Here is a 24,056-nt window from a genome sequence, read left to right as displayed (position 1 = left end):
TGAAATGCTCACATTGTTGATGGTTCCATACATTTTTTCTTTCTTTTTTTAATAATTATTTTAATTAGCTCACCTCTATTAGGCATCATGGAAGAAGTGGAGTTTTAGGAGGATTGTGAGTAGAATGCTAATTGTCTGGAAGATGGTTATCATTGTGCACTGTTTATAATTATACCCCATCTTCTTAAGTTATGGTGCCCCGTATCACTTTCATGTTTTTATTAAAGTTGAAGTTCTGTAAATAACTCCCATCTAAGGAAAACTGTATAGACAATAATAGGTGAAAATAAAAAAGGTCTATTATATCATGAAATTTATCCTCCTTAAAGGCCCTGATATAGTTTTCTTCCTTAAGAAAATCCACTAGACTTTAAATATGAAAAATCACGACTCTAATTTTCTTATCAGATGAAAATTCTCTTAAAGTTTCTTTGACTTCAACATTGTTGGCTCCAGTCTCATCAGACTGTCTCTAATATTGACACACAGTGCAGCTGGGCCAGTGTAAAAATCAGTCCATCACAGATTTTCAACTGCCTTTCTTTCTTTCTTTCTTTCTTTCTTTCTTTCTTTCTTTCTTTCTTTCTTTCTTTCCTTGGCATCAGAATGCAACCATTCAGAGGATTCCAAAGTTCCACGTGATATCAATGGCTGCCTTTCACGAACATTTAGTGAAGAAATTCTCTACCCTGTTTCCCATGCAGCATAGTATGCTATGATATTCAAAGGAACTACAGGATATAATTAGTGATTGATGGCGTAACACAAATGCATTTAGGTCCCAGACTGTTCATTGTACTCACGCAAATAGTTCCATTGGTGTTAACAAGACTACATGTGAGGAAGACAAGCAGGATTTAGCTATATAAAGAAAATGCAACTAGAATGTCATGTCTCTTTTCCAACCTCAAAATGCAAGGAGTTTTCAGACCCCATTTCAATACCTTTCAGATGTACAATGTTCATGCACCCCCTACTCACTATTATGAAATCAATTTGTCAAACAGAAGAAAGAGTGTGTCCCTCTGAGTATCCAGTACATTACCTTAGAGTGGTGGTAATTTACAGAGGAGAAGGATACCTAAGAGAACAGAAACTGATTTAAGAAAGCTTAGTGCAACATTAAGATTTCCCATGCTGGTTAAAGCATTAGCAGGAGTAGCTCATAAATGAGCAGCCTTTCCCTATAGGACTAGAGCAGACAGAAAACAAATGATATTGGGATTCCTGAGATAAAAGACATTTGCTAACAGATGAAACAAAATACCCTCTGCAACAGGATCAGTTTATACAATTGTACTACAGTGATGCTAGAATATCAGTTTGCAAGTGATTTAGCAGTGGATTTTTCATCGCTTTAAATTAGAGCATATAAAAAAGCTAGACTTGTGAGAGCCAACCTAAAAGAAAATCATCATTAAAGTGCAGTGGAAGTTTGATATCTGGATTGTAAAGAAAGAACAAAGAAAGGAAAAAGGAAAGATAAATGCTTTTTGTAGTTTCACCTTTGAAAATGCCTTTTGTAGTTTCATCTTTTATTTCAGAAGTGTCTTACAGTACTTAAAGATGCTCCTCTGTGGACATGTTATAGGAGACTCCCACTGGAGTCTAATTAAGGCATTTATGAATCCTTCCACACATTCAAATAACTCAGAAAAGAAAGAGAGAAAGATTCACTTAAGCTCTTAAACCAAGAGTGCAAACCTTAGAACTTTAATTTTTAACAAGCAAGGGGAAAATCCCCAGTTTGTTATTTGTATACCATTGGTTGGTTTACCAGATGATGTGATGGTGGGTCTGCTTTTGATTCCTATTTATTAGAATCCATGTGCCTTTAGGCAACTTGTGAGCCCAAGTACAATTTGACTGTTTGTTCTCTTGCATGAGCTTTTAACTATTGGATCTTCAAAGGATTTATTTGAAGCATTGACATGCTGATTTATCCATTTGTAAAACAATGCACAACAGTGATATAGGCAACCTCTCTTTCTTTACTAGAAGCCTAACCTGGCTGACATATGGAATTAATTAACTTGAATTGACGAATCAATTGAATTAGGTTATACTGTGCTAATTTTTCTCACTTTCCTAAGTGTCATGATCCTAGCAGAGAAAGAATGACTTAACTCTCTTTTCCTGCTAACAAAATTCCTTATCTTATTCTATAATTACTCCTTTTAATAAATGTTTTTTTACATTAGTCCATGACAACCAAATTATAGGCCTTTCCCTAAGGCACTTCATGGCAGTGTCCCCCACCCCTTTTCAAAAAAAAAAATAGTCCAGATATAGCTCGTGTGCTGAACCATATGACATCCAGCATGTAGGCTACATGAGGCAAGACTGCAGAGCTGTGCAAGGAAACTGGACAAAAATGAGGGATATTAAAGTCTGGTTCTTGTACGAAAATTCACTTTGTAAAAGAGCCTTATGGGGGTTTCTATTCTTTCTCAGTGCTTTCTGTATCACTTATCATCAAGTTGCAAGTGGAAAGGTGTTTTTCTCTGTCTGCTAGCTTACAACTCAACCTAGTTTTTGTAAGTCATCTTTACATTGACTTCTGCAATAAAGGTTCTGCAGGTCATATTAGGCCCTCAGTGATGCCTGTGGAACCTCATTGTTTTCAAATTCTGCTTTGAGTCTTCTGCTTAGCATATGCTCAATGTACCTCAGGTGGCAAGTGACAGGATTCATCAATTTCCTTCAAAGGGTTGGTGCAGCTGTAACTCCCTGGAAGTTAGTATATAATTCAGATGATGATGTCTAAAATGGAATAGAATCCAACTCACCCAGTCTTTGTTGTATTGGATCTGCAGGCTAAGAGGAGAAAAATCTTTAAAAAACCCAACATATATTAGTCACTAAAGTCAGTCAGTCATATCAATTTGAATACACACAGAGAACAGATCTTTTGGGGGAAAATGCTCTTTTCCAAAGCTCCAGGGCACCTGCTTCTGGTGGGACTGTGCTGATTCAACTTCGATATTGGAGAACATGTGAATAGCCTGCTTCTCTACTTCATTACACCAGTTTGATGCTGGTATAAGGGCTTTGATATTCACATCAGGAAAAAATGTGGAATGAAACTCTTCAGATATCCATAGGGAGAAAAAATGGAGCTGTTGGAGGCTGCTTTTGGATCAGCAAGTCTCATTTACAGAGTTTCATACTGAAGCAAATTAGAAAAACTAAATAAGCAACAACCTTTTTCAAGCATATCAGTCATTTGTTGCCTTCCCTTTGTTTTTATTTCAAATACTATTACTTGTGCAAAAATGTATTCATTCAGTGTTTAGCTTCTATGCTGCTGGATATTTTGGTAAGGACATATTCATCCTTTGTTTGTGACATCACAATAGGTCAGTGAGGAAATTACTTTTAAAAAATCCCAAATCAGGATTATGTCACAGGAACACATACAAAGAGTAAAGGAAGGAAGCAAAACTTTTTTAACACCCAAATATCTCCAAGAATTAGAAAATGTGATAAAAATGAAAGAGGTAAATAGGTTTATGCTTTAAAAAGTTTCTCACATTATGAAAATTCTTTGCGGGTTCCAATCCTGTTCCCAATAAAGTCAATGGGAGTGTGCTAGTGAAAGCAGGATCTGAATCCCTGATGGACATTTGTATGGGAAAAACTGGGAACAGGATAGGGTCCAACAGGCTTTATTTATTTATTTAGGAATGTACAATGACATTTATCTTGGATAAGAAGTGCTGTTGTCTTTTCTACAGCACTCAATGTCAAAATGACTTGGTTGTACAGTAAGCAGTGACATTGATTAGGTTTTGGATTAAGAGGCACAAGTCCATCTATTTTTCTCTTCGATGGTTAGTGTTTTGATGACTGGATTTATACTTTTTCGGTTAAGTAATCATTTAAGGCATAAGATAGCGATAGGATTAGAACAATGTGGGACAGTTCTAATGTTAAATGTTAATGAATATTGGTATAACATATAATTGAATATTGGTTTATATCAATACACTCTCTGAAAGTAACATAGCCTTTACAGTAACAAAGTCACATCTGGATATAAAAGTTACTTTATAAGGGAGGAAAAGATAACGACCATTACAGAACAAAGGTATCCAATTAGCCTCTGCCACCTGCAACAGAAAAGTGGAGTTGTATGCAATGTAGACAGTGGAATAACAGAAGCAGTGTGATTTGAAGACGGTCTGCAGGGAGGAATTCTAGGGAATATCTTTTGCCTCCCCCTCCCCCCATAAGACATTGTAACAGGTTTTTTGTTTCAATTCATTGCTTCGTACTTAAGTGGAATACTAGCAGCATCTTCCCCATATATCATCTGGGAAATAAAGAATAACCCATAACAATGCAGGCACTTCTAGTAAAAGATATGAATGCCTTGGGTGTGTTGTGAGGCATGAAGCGGAAGTCCAAGTGTGTGTGTGTACACATATATATTTCATCTGTGCACATCTGAGCTTACATAACTGCTAAACACTTTGGTTTAGAGCCGAAGTATTGGATTCTTTTAAAATAAACTTAACAAGACACTAGAAAGAAATTCCTTATAGTTAGTGAAATATGTATTTGAATGCTGTAAAAATCCGGCTATCATTTTATGTTAGCTTAATATACATAAAAACACTATGGATCTGGAGGACCCTGTTGGAGCCTTAGGGGCAGATCTTCTGCTGCTGTAAGTTGCATTAGCTCTATTGAAGTCAAAGTGGCTATGATGATTTATATCAGCTAAGGAACTGCTTTTAAATCCTTTGTGCACATTCAGTGAAATAAGCTTCATCAACCCATGCTCAATGGGCCATCTTGATTATCACTACTATTATCCTGCTGATAATAGCTCATTTTAATTAATTAGCCTCTTACAGTTTGTATGGCAACTTCTACCTTCTCTCTCTCTCTCTCTCATATATATATATGATCTTCTTACTATATGTTCCATTCTGTGCATCCGATGAAGTGGGCTGTAGCCCACAAAAGCTTATGCTCTAATAAATGTGTTATCTCTAAGGTGCCACAAGTACTCCTGTTTTTTTTTCATGATCAATTGGCTTGATGTAGGGAAGCTCACATGATGCCTCCACAACTCAAGAAGAAGCAGGTCTTTGAGAGACGGCTGTTTCTTGTTTTGAAACTCAGGAATCCAACGTGGCCAGAAAGTGGGAGGGTACTTTTAGTTGAAACAACCATTTATAATTACTAGGACTTATTTTGGAGAGGTGCCCCATAGGGCTGTAGGACATTTTTGTTATCTGTAAAGTTTGCTTTGAACGGAAAAATAAGAATCCTTTTTTAAATATTCTCAGATCATTGCAACGGGTCGATGAGGAAAACAGTGGAAAGCACAAAATATACATAACATTGGCAAAACATTCCTTTTATACTCCTGAAAGATTTGGGATAGAATTTTTTAAAATAGAGAGGGTGATTAGGGTGTTTGCCTGGGCCTCAGGAGACCAGGATTCAAAATGCCTTGCACTGCCACAGGAGAACTATGTGATCTGGGACAAGGCACTTATTCTCTGTGGCTCAGCTCCCAGCTGTAAATTGGAGATAAGAGCACTTCTTTACCTTACAAGGATGTTGTGAAGTTGAATACATTAAAGAATGTGAGGCATACAGATACTAGAGTGATGTGGGCCATACAAGTACCTAAGAAAGGATAGATAAGTATGGACTTCAGATCCTGGTTTTACGTAGGTAGCAAAATAAGAGTCATGATTTTCAAAAATGCTGAATCTTCAGCAGTTCCCATCATTTTCACTGTAGGCACCCATTTCTGAAAATCTTGGACTTGGTATTTTGTTGATTTCAGCTCACCAAAGCTGAGTAATAGTGGGTTTGGTAGAAGGCAATTGGGTTGAGAAGAGTTAAACATTTTCTTACTTGTTTCCAGAATTTACAAACTGTAGCTTTTTCAAGAACAAATTTTACAGAGCAAAAGAAAGATTTACACATGCTAAAGAATTGGGGAGGCAGGGAGAGAAATGAGGTGCTCTCTGAAAAGTGTGAGAGAGGGATCAAGATTGTTCTCATGATTTCATCTGTAATTTTCCAGCCGACATAGATGGCAGAAAGGTTCACAAGGGATTAAGTAAAAATACATCGATAAACATAATGGTGGTATTAACTAATATTTTATTTCCAAGGGTAATTCAATTTTAAAAATATTTAATTAGATAATGAAAAGTCCATACTATATGGAAGGGATAGAAGATTACCTGTCAGGTGATATAAATTAATGTTGTGGCTGTTTTATTATTAGAGTTAGAAATTTCCTCTGTTTCTCCTTTGCTGCTTTTGGGGGTTTTTTACCCTATTTTTTCACTGAATTATTTTTCTCACTGGTCTCTCTTCTGTTCCTTATTTTTCAGAGAGTCTCTCTGAAATAGAATAGGAAACCAACAATGTTCTAAACTGAGTGGCCCTTTCAAACTGACTCATGGTTGGGGTAGAATTTAGACAAAAGGAGTCTGCTTATCCCCACTACTCAAAATAGATAGGAGCAGGAATTTGATATGTGGGAATTTCTTTATCCCTTACCCAAAAGTGGGTAAGCTCTTTTTGTTTCACATAGACAGAGCAGATTTGCCTGTGTTTCAAGCATTAAAAGAAGATATGACAGACCAGTTTATAATCTTTTGATATAATTCCACTTGGGTAAGGCCAGCCACTTGAGCTGAGCAAATGGGTCTATGCCACTAACATTAATCTTGTAGCAATCTGTGAAACTCCAGACAGTAGTATGAACAGACCAGCATTGGAACATTATCCTGAACAGCCAGAGAGAGCTGAAATGAGTATTGATTTGTGGATATTTGTGTCAGTGGGCGGACTCTATCTAGAAGCTATAGTAAGATATTGTGTGTTCCACTCAAAATGGTCTTTAAGGCATTGGATAGGGAAGGAGAGTTTTGAGGTGGTACAAATTAATAGCAATGCTGCTTCATGGTGGATTCTTCCATTATGACATGCCATTAGGCTAAGGAATAAAGCTCTGGGAATGGCTGAGTGTATTGACTTTATCATCTAAATTAAAATAAATTTTTGAGGACATGCTTAACCACTTGGCTGCTGGCCCTCCAAAGGAGCATCTGTGCTATTGCATTTTTTGATGTGCCATTAAATTCAAAGGAATACGATGATGTGCCTGGAACATCTGGCTGCAGCAGAGGAACATTTTGTCAGATGTACCGTACTTGCCCTTTTCCACAGTGGTGAAGTTACTAGCCCAGTCCAAAGTTATGTTATATCACTATGAGTGTAAATGGGAGTGAAGTGTGTGAATAGGATCAGACGGAGGATGACGGCTGAGACTTATATTTTCATTAAGATCCTGGGGTACTTAAGATAGGAGGCAGTTATTCTAGATTGCCTAGGGTAATCTATCTTAGGTGGGTGTTCTCTCCTATCAGGTTTGGAAAGGACATTTTAACTTGAATTTGTAAAATGGTTTGGAGGTTTTGATTTTGATTGTGATTTTCAAAGAGGTACAAAGGAATTAGGCAGCCAACTTCCACTGAATTTTTAATGTGAGTTGGGTATCTGACTCCTTTAGGGCTCTTTGACAATCATAGCCTTAGTCCCTAGGAGGCTGTGGAGGGCATGACATGTTATGAGTATTTGATCCCCACAGATCCTGTGTAATTCGGGGGTTACAAAAAATGAGCTAGAAGTGTCTTGGGTTTTAATTCCAACTCAATCTCTGATTTAGCTGGAGGGAACAAATTAAGGCTCCAAGCAAAGGGTTAGAAACACCTACTGTACCTGGAACCTCAGATTCAAATTGTGGTAGACTTAATCTAGCCCTTCATCATTCCAAGGTACTGTAGATAAACTGAGTTCTCCCTGCAATTTACTGTGTGGGTCTTTTAGATGGGACCTTGTACACTGGGGACATGTCTGCATGGCATGAACGTGAGAGATTCTGTCAAACTAATATAGGTTTGCACATATCCCCTTGTTAAAAATGACTCTTCCCTTACTGTGGGAGGGGTTGTGTAGAAGTGACTAAACTTCAGTGTTTAAGGGTATCACGCATGAAGAATTTTGGAATGAAAAGATATATATGTGCCTCAGTCAAACCATTTAAAATTGGGCACTAGATGTTACATCAAAGTGTTTAAGTTTTTCTGTAATGTAAGAAAATTGCATTAAAAAAATCATGATTCTTGGCTATGGTTGTATGATCAGGGTTAATCTTTAACTGTATGGGATAGAAGGTTCTGATCAATAAGTATGCAATAGCTAGGTGGGCTATGTGTATGTCACATATGGATGGAAGGATATTGTGTGCCACTCAGATTAAGTGAAATGGTAAAGTACAGCTGGTTGAACACATCCACACCAACACACACTATCAGTTAAATTATTTGTGGTTAAGCTGAAGCTTGACTTTGGCTATAATCCCTCTGTTTTGTTAATAGAGTGTTTTTTCTCTTCTCAGGGTGTCCTAGCTTTAGGGAGGGAGGGAGCCAGCAGTTTTACACAAGGGTGACTCTCCTGCTATACGTCTCACATGCCGTTTTTTCACCTGATTGAAACATACTCCATCCAGGAAAATCAGTAAACTTTTCACTTTCCCATGATTTTAGTTACACCTTCAGGTGTAGATGTCAGAAGCAGCAAGTGGGTATTTTACCCCCACGTTTAATATAGCCTGATTGTAAAGGAGGTGGTCCAACTGCACAATGACAGATTATGCAAATCCTCCAGGAGCATCTAATCAATCACTGTGGTGTGAAATGAATGCAGCTGATCTCTGAAGTTGCTTCCATTGGAATGTATTCATCTGTAACATGTCACTCTCTGAATGACATCACAACAGCTTCCAGTCCTTGAAAGTCTTGAGGTTGATTAGCTGAAGGAATTGGCTGTTTCTGCCAATCATAATCGGGTAAAGCTGCCTTTTCTGCTCTGTAGATATGAGAGAAAGGGAAAGGGAGACTGACTACAGCTAAACAAGAGGCACAGCAGCAGAAGCAGCACCAGAAGCAGCAGCTGGTATTCGGGTGATTAAATAGTTCTCATAGCCTTTTTGCTGTTCTCTGACTGCTCCCTGGTGTAATTCCCATGTCCAAGAAGGAAGCTGCATTTTAACGGTGTGCTGAATGGAGGTTTGAATCATTCCAGCTGGCGGCTTGTTTTGAAAAGGACAGTATGTGTATAAATAAAATGTGACTGTGCTGGAAGAGTTCAGTTACTCGTGGCTGGAGCAAGAGGAGTCTTCCTGGGATACTGCTCACACTGCTGGTATGAACTGAAAACTCTCTCTAGTTTATCTGAGCCAAGTGAAGAAATTTGAATAGTGGATGTCTCTTTCCCACACACTAGACAAACTCAAGTGAAAAGAAAAAGGAAGAAATTCTTCTATAGGTAAGTTATTGTTCAATTTGTGCACATATTGGTTCATGAACCTCTATATCTGTGTCAAATTCATATATTATATACATAAAGCATCTATAATTATGTACATATGTACAATATGTCTGTAGGTATATTCACATGCAGTATTACAGAATAAATATACAGCAAACCTGTTTACACAGTCTTTATTTAGAATTGAAGGAATTAATATTTTTTCATGAAAGTTTCTGAGATTATCTCTGATATGCATGTAAGTGCCAGCAATGGACATGGATGTGTGTCTGCTGAGTGGATAGTACATGTCCACTTCTGTGCCTGAAGATACAAAACTTGGAATGCTAGATTAGTTATCAGGATGTTTGGACAAAAAAAAAATGACAGTCTTCTTGTAGCTGATCTGCATACTTTGCTTGTATCTGGTAGTACACAATATACAAAGCTCAGCAAAATTAACGGAAACGGCAATATGACAGTTCTCCAGGAAGATACATCAAAAGTATTTATTCAGTATTTAAAGTATTTATTAGAGTAACTAAGATCTGCAGATTTGTTCTATTACAGTGGTTTGGTATCCAAATAGCATCTGTCTACAACATTTAAAACAGCATGATCATTCACTGTTTGCGAGTATTAGCAAGCAAGAGAAACCACCAAAGATATTTTAGGAATAAATGCCTAGTGCTACAGTGTTAGACCATGAAGAGGACAGCACAGCATCTTTATCTTTCAATCGACACAGTGGCTCCAAGCCATTGCTGCTGTTAATAAGCATTCAAAGGAGAATTGTTCATAACAGTGAACAAGTCTCTTCCTACTGTAAGTCAATGTAACCAAATAAGACAATCATTTTACTATTTATTTATATATTATTTACTATTACTATATTATTTACTATTTATTTATCTTTATCTTTATTTATTAAGTTTAGTAGCTTGCAAAAGTGGACCCTAAATTTGTAACACTTAGTCACATTAATGGGACTACATACAGAGGAAGGTTCTAATTAAAGTCTGTTTGCAGAGTAAATTAGTACTCATGAACAAGCATGGCAGAATCTGGCCATTAATGTACTATTATTCCTTTATTTAAAAAGAACCATAGCAGCGAGTAATTTCAGGCCAGATTCTAATATCCTTTTCCAGAATGAAACTACTCCTGGTGTAAGATGTAAGGAAAGATATCAGAATCTGGCCCTTTGCAAAGTTTAAATGGTGGGTAACGTTACCATGTGCGTCTCTTATCTTGCCTTTGCACATCTGCACTTTCTAACTTGCTTCCTCAAATCCTGCTCTAAAGAAAGCTAATTCTAGAAAAGAAAAGCGAAGACCTAGACAACTATCACTTAACTCCATGGAGGTTTTTGGCTTACAAATTTCTTCTGAACTTCACCAGTGAAACAATCTAATTTGCTTGATTTGATTTATTTTTATAGTCTATTCAGAAGTTTTAAAGATTATGTATTGATATTTTGTGCCACATCTAAGACTTAGCACCATTTTTTTGATTTGCGACAAACTCCTAATGTGTGATAGCCTTCAGAAAGCAAATCAGTCACATCTCAATGCCAAGTTGGCACTACCTGGTCATTTTCTGTAAGGCTATAGAGTAGCTCTTCTTTATATGGCTAATTTGATTGGAATCAAACAAAGCCAGAGAAATAGATTTAAATATAGATAGGAAAGGTTAAGTCACAAACCACTTGCATATAATTAACTCCAATTTGTGTCCAAATTAAACATTAATGCACTCTACAAACTGCCAACTCCCCTTAAGACTTAATGGATCTCTAGAGATTGTGATACCTGTTATATTGTTCTGTGTATCGGCACAGAACATACTTAGCTAATTTGGTGGTATTTTGGAAATCATGTAATATTGAGCTGTGCTGGAGTTATTCAGAATGAGTAAAAGACAAAATATGCTAATACTGAAGACAATTTCTTGCAAACCGTGTATTACAGGAATCATCATCTCAGTGATATAATGAGTTCCATTATAAAGAAAACATGGTCACAGATTGCAAGCCCATGATAATAAATTTCCAAGAAAGGGCTGATGAGAGGTACTAGCAAACTCTGTCCATCAATTTAAAGTTAGATAAAAGTAAAAAATATGATTTGAAGAATGTAGAGTCTTGTGCTACCAAAATTGATTTCTTGTTTATTTCATTTTCTTGATTTTGCATCTCTAAAAACATTAAAAGAAAAGCATAGAAGCAATTTCTTAGCCATACATATGAGATAAAATACAATTTAGAATCTCTTCAGTTTGACAAGAGGATGATTTTCATTCCATCTACTTCTTCTTTATACATGTGATCATTAGGTCTCCTCTTGCAGTGCATATGATGTATTCTCCCTCCTTCTTCTCTCCTAACTTTTGAAAGAGAGTTCAGTTTCTTAGACACAATCTGTTTGCTTTCTGAACATGTAAAATGAATCTTCAGAACAAAATAAAAACCAGAAAAATCAGCAAAGCATCATTGTGGATAGGTTAAAGAAAGAGTTAATTCAGAATTCTGCCCAAAGCTAAAGTTTCTTTTAGTTTCTGGGCCCATTTAAGGGACAGGACATTGAACTAAATTGAAGTTTAGGGTGTTCTGCACCTCAGAGGATCAGCACTCTCTTTTTAACTCAGTTTGCAATTATTTAAGAGCAGTCAGAGATGTCCAGTTTAATAGATTTTTACTGTTTCTTATTTCCAAACCTGAGAGGAAGTTGTGGAACCTCAGACAATAAAACCAGCATATTAGTGATTGACTAGGAGCCAGAACGGAGAGTCTGTGCTACAGGAAATGATGATGTTTTCTGTCCTGGAATTCATTTAGAATATTAAGTAAGATAGTCCTATCCTGTCTGAGATTTCTATAAGGTCTAAAGAATTCTTATATCATAGTGGCAAACCTTGTTTTTCTACTAATGAGATGTTAAAATTTTAATACCACTTTAAGAATCTTTAATAAAAATGTCTCATTTTATACAGTGAAAGTCAGCCAGGAAAATGCTACTCATAAAAAGGAAGAGTAAAAGTTTTATTTTTAACAACATTTAAGTTACACTTGTAGTTGACCTATAAAAATAGACTGGTTGAAGAAAATGAAAATCATATATGGCAAACCAAACTGTTTTCTACCACTACTGTAGGTAATAATAATTATAATAAATGTATGCCAGATTCCTCTCAAGTTAACAATTGCTAAAGGAAATGATTACTAAGATGATGTTTTAATACCTATGCTACCAAAGTTATATGCTAATAGCACAATATTTTAAAGTACATGTCACTATTTGACCAAACAAGCAAGCATGCTGGGACCAAAAGTAAGGTATTGTGATGGGGTGTTTTGTGCGGAGACTGACAAGGAAAGCGTTAAATCCTGTTCCCTCCCTTTGGCTAGAGGGAGGACCACAGGTGCCTCTCAAGTGCAGGGATTTTCAGGGCCAGCTGAGGGGAATTAATTAATTCACCCCAGCACACTATCAGAGTGAAGTGCTGTAGAGAGCCAGGAGCCAAGTTTGACAGCAGGAGTCAGGGAGGATGGGTTTATTTTCAGGAATAGGATTAGAGATGAGATTGGAATCTGGAGACATTTCTTTTTTCTTTTTGGAATTTGGTTGAAGTAAGCCACAGTTAAGAACTTTGCACTTAACTTGGCTGAGGGAAGCCCTACTGATTTTTTTCCCCTTCAACTGGTCAAGACATTCTTTGCATTTACTTCTCAGTGTCACCATGAAGTGCCCCACAAAGGCATTTTATATCCACGAACCCAGGCAGGCTCCTTTCCTTTTCTAGCCCTATCATAGGATTAAAAAGAAGAGTTTCTCTGTAATTTCATTGTTCTGAGTATTTAAGAATATTCCAGGCATCATAAAAATGGATTTTATTCTCACTCTTCCTCAGTCATCTTTAGCTACATTTTACCCCAACATATCTAGCTCCCTTCCCCTTTTTTTCTCTCTCTGCTCTTGTTAGGCGGAATTTAAATACAGCTACTTCAGTGGCTAAAATGCCATAAAGGCAAAGTAATGCGATCACCTTGGATCGTACATTGGCTGTTTTGTCCTGAACCACAATATTATAACTGTACTTGTACACAATTACAAATGTTTTTGCTCACACAATATGATCACTAGCATGGGTAGTGCAGTTATGGACATTTGTTTAGGACTTAATTTAGGACTCAGTTGTATGAGCTATCTAAGGGGCAAAGGAACACAACATCTGTACATGTGATGTGAGGAATAGCTGGCATCTTGTCATTGTACTCAGGAGTGTGCTGAAAGATATACACCAATCTGTGGCTCTGGAGTTATGGCTTACCAGTGTTTGGCTGTTCTAAAATCAAGGGTCAGGATCCCATTGTGTTAGGCACTTGTACAGATAGGTAACAAGGAAGAGAATCCTTGACTCAAATAACTTTCTGTCCCAGCCCTTAGTTACACCTGCCCTTGAGAGATGCTCTAAACCTCTTCTAGCAGGGTTAAAACGAAAGGAATTCACATGGCAGCATGAGTAAACAGTACTAATTCTGAATATTCAGCCAGGACTTCATCTTCCATGATACACTGTGGTGTGTCTTCTTAGTGAGAGGAGGTAGTACATCATGGGAGTCTTATAGCTTCAGTGCATCATGAGAGATTAAGTCTAGCTCGGTAGCCCAGTCCATAAAGGAGAATTGAGTTATGAGGTAAATGAACTGTAATTCCCACGAGGAACTCAAGCATTACATCCAAATTGAAATATTTTGGGCTTTGGTCAAAACATTTAGATTTTTAACCAAAATATTTTAGAGTTCAGATTTTCTATGAAAAAATCAGGAGTTTCCAAAGAAAGCAAACATTTTTTACAACAAAATAAATGTTTAATAGAAAACCCAATTTTACAAACAGTTTTGATGAAAATTTTTCAACTAGCTCTAGTTCTGTCCTTTGAATTTACTGTAGCTTAGCAGAGGATTCTTGCATTCCTTGTTAGTGTAGTGGGCCAGAGTAAATGTAGTGGGCCAGTGGGATCCTAAAATGATTGTCATCCAGCTGAAAAGGTTATTTTCTTTGTTAAGAAACTTCTGTACTCCACAAAATTCACTGGGTTTTTTTTTTCAGAGGTCAAATTTAACCAGAATATTCCTGGAACTTGTTATATTTCCATCAGAAATCTCAAAAGAGATATTCCACTTGATGTACTGAATAGAGTCCCACTCCCACAGAAACCCAATTTAACTGTAGCAGAAATAAATACATAGAAACTGAACTAAACAAATAATAGTAAGAAAAGAAAACAAGTATCACATGTGCCATTTGACTACTCATGTAAAAATATGCATTCTGAGCATTGCTTAGTTGAAATAGACTATTTTGTCACAACAATTTGCAATTATCAAGCACATTTGAGCATAAGTATTTAAAAAGTGCAAATTATCTCAAAGGGCTTTAGGTAAATGTCCGTATCTCCATTTTACAGATGGGAAAACTGAAGAATGAAAAATTAAGTGATTTGTCCAAGGACATATAAGTAGCCAGTAGCAGAGCTGGCAACAGAAGCCAAAGGTCCTAACTTCCAGACTTGTGTGCTAACTGCTAGATATCTTTTCTCCAATTACACAAAGCATAGTTATGCAAAAGTTATAAAATGACAAATCTAAGTTAAATTATCTTGCATAAAACTTCCTCAGACAATCATGTCAACCTCATGTCTACTTGGCAACGTTTGCAATAATTAATATTGTAAAGTGAGATGTAGCTTCTTGGGTACTGTAATATTTTTAGTACACTATGAAGTTTTACATTCTCACTGCCCAGATTAGTTATACAGACAATTGTAACACTTACAGACACAACTGGTTCCAGTGGAGAGCTAAAAGGTAGTAGCATATTATTATAAATCTGGAATAAATTATTCAAGAATCCATGGAAAAGATATATAGAAAATTATATGACCTTCAATTTATGCTCCAAAACAATCATGCAAGTAATATTAAGGGTCTGATAAAAACCACTATATTTTGAGCAAGACTAAAACCATGGGTCTGACTCTCACTTATAGAGTAAATCAGAAATCAGGAGAGTTACGTGGTTGAAAAATCGGTGTGAGAGGAGCATCAGGTTCCCTGTCTTTAACTCATTCTCACTGAATCTGCTTTGCATGAGGCATGTAACACCTTCCTTCTGATGGTCTCAAAGTGCTTTCCAAACATTAATAGATTTATCCCCACAACACTGTGTGAAGCAGACAAACATAGGTGCCAACTCCATGGGTGTGCAAGGGCTGGAGCACCCATGGGGGAAAATGGTAGGTGCTGAGTACCCACCGGCAGCCCCTGTATCAGCTCCTCCCCACACCCCCTAGTGCCTCCCATGCACCGGCGACCCCATGGATCAGTGCCTTCCGCTCCCTCCCAATGCCTCCCACCTGCTGCAATTAGGTGTTTCATGACATTCAGGAGGCTCTGGGGGGCAAAGTGAGGAGGAGGCACACTTGGGAGGGGGCGGAACTGGGTGGTAAGAGGTGGGGCAGGGGTGGAGGGGGGTCGGGGAGAGGCAGGGCAGGGGTGGGACCTTGGGGGAAGGGGTGGAGCTGGGAGTCGAGCACCCCCCAGGATTTGGGAAAGTCGTCCCCTGTGCAGACAAATATTTTTACCCACATTCCTACTGGTTGTGTGAATATCATTGGCACCTACATTTGGATTTAGGCACCTAGAGAGGAAGTTAGGTGTCCACGTCCCTTTGTGAATATAGCCCTAAGTGACTTGCCCCAGGTCACAAAAAAAGGCTGTGATTGAACCTGAACTAGAGCACTGTTCCTGTGACTCCCAGTGCTGTGTGATTACAGGATCAGGCCCAGGTATTACATAGGTGCAAAGTATTATTATTTATCAGTAGTAGTAGTAGTAGTAGTACTCAAAAAAAAAAAGACTTCAGTCTTTGGCTCAAAAGGAATTATAGAGACTATTTTGGCCGAAGAGTCAAATTCTGAAGGGTGTTTGCCTGATGATGAACTCAAGATGTGGAGCTTATTAAAATCCATAGGAGCTTTGCTTATGTAACAACTGAATAGAACATGAATAAGGCCTTCTGTATTTGCCCCCTTGTGATGTTAGCCTGCAGAGGCATCCTAGCATAGATCAGGGAAGTGGTATTGCCTCTCTGTATTTGGTCATGCTGAAATCACATTTAGATTACTACCCTCCACTTCTAGGCAGCTGAATTCCTGAAAGACATTTACAAATTGGGAGAAAGTCAAAGAAAATGAACAAAAAATGAGCTAGAGACAGTGACTTATGAGAAAATCTTATAACTAAGGCCCTACTTGAATTGCAAGAGATGGATTGTGCAAAGTAAGTTAATTAAAATAAAAATTGCGGTGGAAGCCTAATATGGTGGGATCCACAATTTCTGCAATATCGCAAATGAAATAGGGCCTTGCTTATAACTAAATGTGTCTCAACTTGGCCAAAAACAACTAACAGGAAATGACTGTGATAATCTGGAACAATTATTGGACATGTATAAATACCAAATAAAGATATTTTTAGGGTGATCTAAAGGACTGAGACTGAGAGTAGTGGGGTCAAAGTAAGTAAAGGAAAAATTTAGGCTGAACATCAGTACACATATCCTAACACTGAGGTCTATTCTAACTGTAAAATAGTCTTCCAAAAGAAATTATCAAAGCCCCAGCACTTGATTTATTTTCAACTAGACAGGAGAAATGTAGTAGGGAACAATGCTACACAAGGCAATTGACTGGAGGACATAACAGGTGCTATCTAGATCTAATTTTTGTATTTCTATGAATTAGAGTATCAAACATAACTTCAGTTTCAAAGGAAGGGGTTTTGGAGGCACCAACAAAAGATGGAACTTCATTTCTGTCCCATCCAAGTACATATTTGTAGAAGTCTCCCATTGATAGATGAGGAATATCTGTGCACACGTTAGCGCCGATTATAGTTACCTGTCTAAATGCATCAATAGGAGGAAAGAAAAGGCCCCTTAGTGAGTCAGCAATTGTACATCAGGTGTCTGAGTTAATGAGAAGGAATTATATTAGCTGACCTGCTGTTATGACAGCACAACTGGAACATGTGTTCAAGGAGCTGGGCTTTGTGATAAGTCAGCTGTGGGTATTTGCATACCTTTGGAAATTATTGAAGGAAGAATAATAGGGATAATTCTTATTAAAATGTTGCCGCTAAGTAGGAGCCATCTATTTATTCACAGGCTAGGTAGAATGTGACAGACTGACAATATCTTCTAATGTTGAAAACAAACCTTATGGAACTAAGATAAACTTCACTGAATTAAGTTAAACCTTATTGAACCAGGGTTAATACCTTAGGGGTACATTGTATAATTAAAATTGCAATTGTGTATGTGTTATTGTGGATTTTTATGTATTTCTCTGGGAAGGGTAAACAGAAGAACAGTAGGGGTGATTGGGCAAATTCACTTAAGTTTTAGCATCTCCAAAGAGGCTGGAAAAGTGCACAATATACTAGTTCAAATTTAATTCTCCAAAGACCATCACAAAGAATGGGGTTTTGGATAGTCTAGTTTTAAAGTGGCTCAGTGCCTTCTTCCTGATGTACCAAACAGACAGGACTCCTGGTCCACAGAAGGCCCCGATGCTTAGGGTAAGGTTGCAAGGACTGAATCTACTGAGGTCCCATAAAAATGGGTGCTTGTTCTGATCTGAATCTATAATGAGGCTTCAGAGTAACAGCCGTGTTAGTCTGTATTCGCAAAAAGAAAAGGAGTACTTGTGGCACCTTAGAGACTAACCAATTTATTTGAGCATGAGCTTTCGTGAGCTACAGCTCACTTCATCGGTCACGAAAGCTCATGCTCAAATAAATTGGTTAGTCTCTAAGGTGCCACAAGTACTCCTTTTCTTATAATGAGGCTGTAACCAAAAGGACGACCATTGGGTGGGAGGCTGAAAGACTGCTCCTTCCATAATCCCTGTTAGGGTTAACTCTGGTAAACTTATTAGCAAGTGTGTAAAGGGTTCTTTTATTATTTTTAATATATTTTCTCCCTAATGCTTTTTATCTTGAGAATAATGCAGACTTTCATAGGAAGAGCTGTGTGATTCCTTATAACTGTAATAGTTGCACCTGTTAAACATCTTTGATGAGAAAGCAAGCAGTTGCTCTTGGGCAACCTGTCTGTGCTGGGAATAACATTGTGAAGTCAGGGAACTATGCAGCCTGGAAATACCCTGTCAGAAGGGAGAGAGATGTGGATCTCCATGCAGAAAGGAAATGGCTGCACAGCTGGAAGCCTAAGAATGGGTACCCTTGCTGGATCACTCAGGGGAAATACAAGTACAGTGTCCCTGAACTGTGACATAGAGCACAGGCAATGACAAGGCAAACTTCCCCAAACTATACCATCAATATGCTTCAAAACAAATCTGAAGGGGCTCAGGGCCCCTCAAAGGCCGAGTCCACTAACGGGCCATTGCTGGTGATGGTTTTCACCGGAACGCGGAGTGAGACAAGCTATTAACTTTGTATGTGTCACTTAACATCCATCAGATAGATCTAGATTTTGGACATAACTCAGCCTGGGCTAACTTCAAACTAGCAATATGGAGGCAAAAGGCTCCATATCGCCTAATCTGTCCAGTTTTCTTTGTCATTCATTCGTTCAATAAATAAATAAATACTTTAAAAGATATATGCAAAAACATTTTATAAACAATTTTTGGCAGTCTCTCTATTGCAAAGAATTTTTTTTTCACAAAACTCTGAGTAAAAACATCTGTAAAAACTAGAGCTACTAAAAACTAGTGAGCGGAGTCAAAAGGGTCAAGTGTTCATTGCCTCCAATAGCTCTTCCAGGCATAGATGCCTGCCACTTTTCATTCCATGAGAATTATACATTGTTGGCTTTGTATCCAGTGATAATTAGCCATGACCTTGGCAAATTGTCTGTTTTTCTAAAAACGCAGGAAATTATACATTGACTGTAGAAACCCCTAATCACTGAAAACAATTACTAAAATTAGGTGTTTCAAATGACAAGTGGAGTCTGAATTTACTTAAATCAAGAGAAGGAATAAACATACTAGGGTAGATCCTCAGGTGTTGTAAACTGTCATAGGGAAGTAACTGAAGTCAGGTGAGCTATGACAATTTCTACCTGCTGAGGATCTGCTTTTATAGGCAACACCTTTTAATATGTAAGCTGATGATCAGTCTTGTGAGGGCTGCTAAAACACTTACCAGCAAAGCAGTGTTCATAAAAAATCTACACAAGTAGTGATGGATGAACCACAAAAACTTTGTTTTGGATAAGCACCTGAAAGTTCATTTGCCTAATGGAAGCTTATCCAGATCACCAGAGTTCAGAAATTTCTCATTTGTGAGATTTCTGGTACTTCCACTTACAAAAGCTGCTGTATTCCAAGAGAGCAGAGGCTCAAAAAAAGGAAGAATAATATCTAAAAAATCTAATTTTTTTTCAGACTTGGAACTTTGGTTTGAATTTTGGATTTATGTTCAGGAAGGAATGATTGAGTGTGAACCTCTTTTACTCAAACCAATTCACTTGTCTTTTGTACTGAACCATTGTGGTTAATTTGTCTAAATATAGGAATGTAAGTGCTTTAAAATCAGGGATTGTTGAACAGATAATTAGGGACATTGAATTGGGTTCATACAAATTTAGTATTTGCCCTCAGAAGAAAAAATAAACTCTGGAACCAAACTTTTTTTGAGGTTAAAAAAATTCACTTATCTTGTTTCATTATTTTTCATACACATCTGGATTCCAATTAGAAATGGAAATGAAAGTTCCAAAATACTATGAGAAAAAAGATGTTTCTGAAGCATTTCCAGACCAAAACCCCATAATATCTATTCTGTCAAGTAAAGATTTGTGTGTCAACAACAAATGGGCATGTTATTGACCATGACCCATAGTCCCTCTAGTTCTTGTCTCCTGCTTGGTCCTTTGGCTTTTCCCTTTATGTTCACCCTATCAGCCTGATGGCAACATAACCTGGGAAAGGATACCTCTATCCTTACCTCTTGACTTGAGGGGAGTATAGGGTTCCAGGATTTCATGTCCAACCCTATACAAACGGATGAACAAACATCCAACACCCCAATACTCCTGAATTTTGGGAGATTTGAAATCTGGTTCCAAAATTGTGCCATTTGGACAAAAAATGAACTAAAGTTTAATGTTATGTTATAGCTCAAAAATCATTTTCTCATTAAGAACATTTACTGGTTTAAGTTTTATTCATTGTCTATCTTGTTAATGATCCTTGTTGTGGCCAAATTTAGCCCTGGTTTAAGTGGGTCAACTCCACTGTGGTTAATAGGCTAACGTACGTTAACCATTGTGGTTAATAGGTCTACATTAGAAACTTTTGTAATATCTCTTAAATTTCTATACTGGAAAAAGCTCTAGTGCAGATACAGTTCACCCGCTTATTTCATTTGGGGGAACTTGTATCGGCTTTATCAGGTAAAGCACACTTTTGCTGGTATAAGATACACCAGGGGTCGGCAACCTTTGAGAAGTGGCGTGCCAAGTCTTCATTATTTTAAGGTTTCACTTGCCAGTAATAAAATTACATTAACAGGGTCTCCCCCGACAGAGCCCCAGACTGGCAGCGGGCTGAGAGGTGCCGGCGGCCAGGACCCAGGCTGGCAGGGGCTGGTGGCTGGAACCCCAGACTGGCAGCGTAGGCGGCAGATGGAATCCCAGACCGGCAGCGGGCTGAGCGGCTCAGCCCGCTGCCAGGCTGGGGTATCGTCTGCCACCCGCATTGCCGGTCTGGGGTCCTGGCTGCCGGCCCCACTCAGCCTGCTGCCAGCCTGTATGGACGGAACCCCAGGCCGGCAGCAGGCTGAGTGGGGCTCATGGCTGGGACCCTGGCTGGCAGGGGCCGGCAGACAGAACCCCAGACTGGCAGCGTGGGCGGCAGATGGAACCCCAGACGAGCGGCTCAGCACGCTGCCAGTCTGGGGTTCCATCCACCGGCCCCTGCCAGCCGAGGTCCCAGCTGCTGGCCCCGCTCAGCCTGCTGCTGTCCTGGGGTTCCATCCATTCAGGCTGGCAGCAGGCTGAGTGGGGCCGGCGGCTGGGACCCTGGCTGGAAGCAGAGTGCCACTAAAAATCAGCTCACATGACACCTTTGGTACGCGTGCCACAGGTTACCAACCCCTGAGATACATGTACATGATAAGGGTTTGCCAATAAAGCTATAACAGCAAACATGTTTTAGTGTAGTGTAGACCAGGCCAGAGTCTTCTATGGTACTGCATGCTACATGTTGCCATTATATTTAGTGTTTCTGGGACAAATGAAAAATTACAGTATTAGCATGTGAACTTGTCAATGCAAAATATGACAATGTAGAATTCAGCTCTTTATGTAAAATTCACCAGGTACAGAGAGCCAGTGCAAGGTCTTTGCATCATTGAAGATCTATTCTGAGTGAATATCACTTTGTTTCCTTAATCAGTATATCAAAATTTGGACCCTCTCCTGCAAGGTGGAGCATCAATGAACTCAGTAAGAGCTGAGGGCCCACAAAACCTCAGAAATTGGACTCTAAAATGAAACTGGATCAGTAATACTAAATTATACTAAATGAAGCCTGATTTGGACATTCATGTTCAAGTTTTACAGAGCTATAATAGATTCATACAGTATAAAGATACTCCCAGAAAAACTGAAGGGCTGAATGCATATAATGCTGTTGAACCATAAGGGGAGAGTTTCAAATGCACAAATGGCAGTTCCCTACTCCCAGTTATGGCTTGGAAAATCTCCCCCGAATGGGTTAGTATAACTGATTTACTTTCATAGACTTTAATGATGTTGCACTGCTTCTTACTGAACAATATTAACAGTTCCAAAGAACAAATCTAACCAGGTGCCCAAACCTAGAACTGAATCTTGCTCCAAGTGCCATTCAGATTAAAATGAATATCTTTATTTAATAAAATATATGTATGGGTAATTTTAAAACATTTATCCAATATTTATAACAACATCTATAGATGGACTCGATTAGATTAGATTGAGATACTAATATTTCTTTCAGATGGGATTTTATCTTTTGTATTTAGATTGTAAAGTCTTTGGGATAAGGACTCTCTTTTTGTTCTGTTTCTGTACATTGTCTAGCACAATAGGATTCTGGTCCATGACCAGGAGCTGCGAGGTGCTACCACAATGCAAAATGATAATGATCGATCTCACCAAATGTATTATTTTGACACTTTATAATTCCAGTACCTGAGGGTCCCAAGAGGAAAAAAGCTGAGGGGAAAAAAGGAGAAAATGTAGATCTACTAATTGCATTCTATTCACCTGGGCTACAGAAGTGGACTAAGAAATTTAGTAAGTATAAAACCTGTTGCAGGATCAGATTTATTAGCACTTAAATTATATTGCTTTTGCACTAAAGTCTAAAATAAGGTGTTTTACCTGCTGGTACAGATTGCTGTGACCTTTTTGGACTCAGCTTGATTGCAGTTCCATTTGTTTTTTAAGCTGTCCTAGTGGATAACAGGTGCTGCCATTCTTTGTCTGGCAAAAGCAAGAAAATATTGCCCTCTAGTGCTGAAAGAAAAATATACAACGTGAAGTTCAGATATTTTTTTCATTTCAAAATATCTCCAAAACCAAAAGTTGTAGGCATTAGCTATTCTATTTTATGGTCTGTGTACACCCAAAATGAGGATGTAATTCCCCAGAAAGAGTATAGTGATTTGATAAACCCCAAGAGTCAGACATGAGCGATTCATCCATGTCACCAAAGTCCCAGAACTCAAAGATAGCCTCATAAAGACAGTTTCCATTGATCTGACTTTATCTTTTTATAAAAAAAAAAAAATTAATTGGCTCTTTTGAGATTAAAGCACCTCGAACCTCAAAGCCAATAAAGCAAGCAATAAAGAAGCATTTATTACTCTTATAATTATCTTGATTATTAGTAGTATTTCTTTAATTAAATTATTAATTATTATTATTATTAGTGTATATTTCCAGTCAAAAACTCTGCACAAGAATAAATCTTTCTTGCTGCTGTTTGCTAGTGGCTGTGACACAAACTTGAATCAATTATTGTTCTGCTGCTGGCGCACTATGGCAAAGCATGAAAGAATATGAAGAGTGCGGCAGCAAGCCTCTGACTCAAGAATATACTTTAGAGAAAATCTTACACTGGCAGAGGAATGGACAGAATGACCTCCCTTATAGATGTTTTCTATCTCTAAATTCTGTGAGTCAAATTCTGATGCCCATACTCACGTTGAGTAGTACATTATTGAATAATTAGACCTTTTTATTCAGAGTTTATCCCCATGACTTTGTTTCTCTCTTTTGCTGAGCCTTTCACCTGAATTTTGACATCAGAAAAGTAGTGTAACAATTGGATGACAGAAGAGGTCTGATATCTGATACCAGTATGGTAGCAGAAGAAAAAATATTTAAAAGAGCATTAACACCCTTCCTTTGTATTATTTATGTTTACTATAAACAATCAGAAAAGGCCCCTTATGATGGCACACCATTATTAGATAAATGTACCATTAGAGAGTGCCCATATATTGTATTTATTACATTTCCTCAGGTTTAGATTTAAAAGTCTTCCAAAAATCTCAAATATTTAAGTTCCTATCTTTATTCTGCAGTCTAGTTTTACAAATGAAGATTGGTCAACTAACA

General features: G+C 38.0%; 1 protein-coding gene across 3 annotated transcripts in view; it reads left to right on the top strand.

The window, feature by feature from the left end:
• Nucleotides 1-8,779: 8,779 nt before the first annotated feature.
• The window catches only part of LOC311519589 (bifunctional heparan sulfate N-deacetylase/N-sulfotransferase 4), a 175,493-nt gene continuing 160,216 nt past the window's right edge, over nucleotides 8,780-24,056 (top strand). Inside the window, exons 1-2 of one of the 3 annotated variants that reach the window (XM_084626233.1) lie at nucleotides 8,780-9,369; nucleotides 22,620-22,727. The gene's annotated coding sequence lies outside the window, so the exon portion shown is untranslated. The remainder of the gene's footprint in view (nucleotides 9,370-22,619; nucleotides 22,728-24,056) is intronic. The other 2 variants (XM_084626235.1, XM_084626234.1) reach the window with 2 other exon arrangements.

This window comes from Lepidochelys olivacea (genome assembly GCF_965140295.1).
Source record: "Lepidochelys olivacea isolate rLepOli2 genome assembly, chromosome: 4".
Lineage (NCBI taxonomy): Eukaryota > Metazoa > Chordata > Testudines > Cheloniidae > Lepidochelys > Lepidochelys olivacea.
This window is presented reverse-complemented; position numbering and strand designations above follow the sequence as displayed.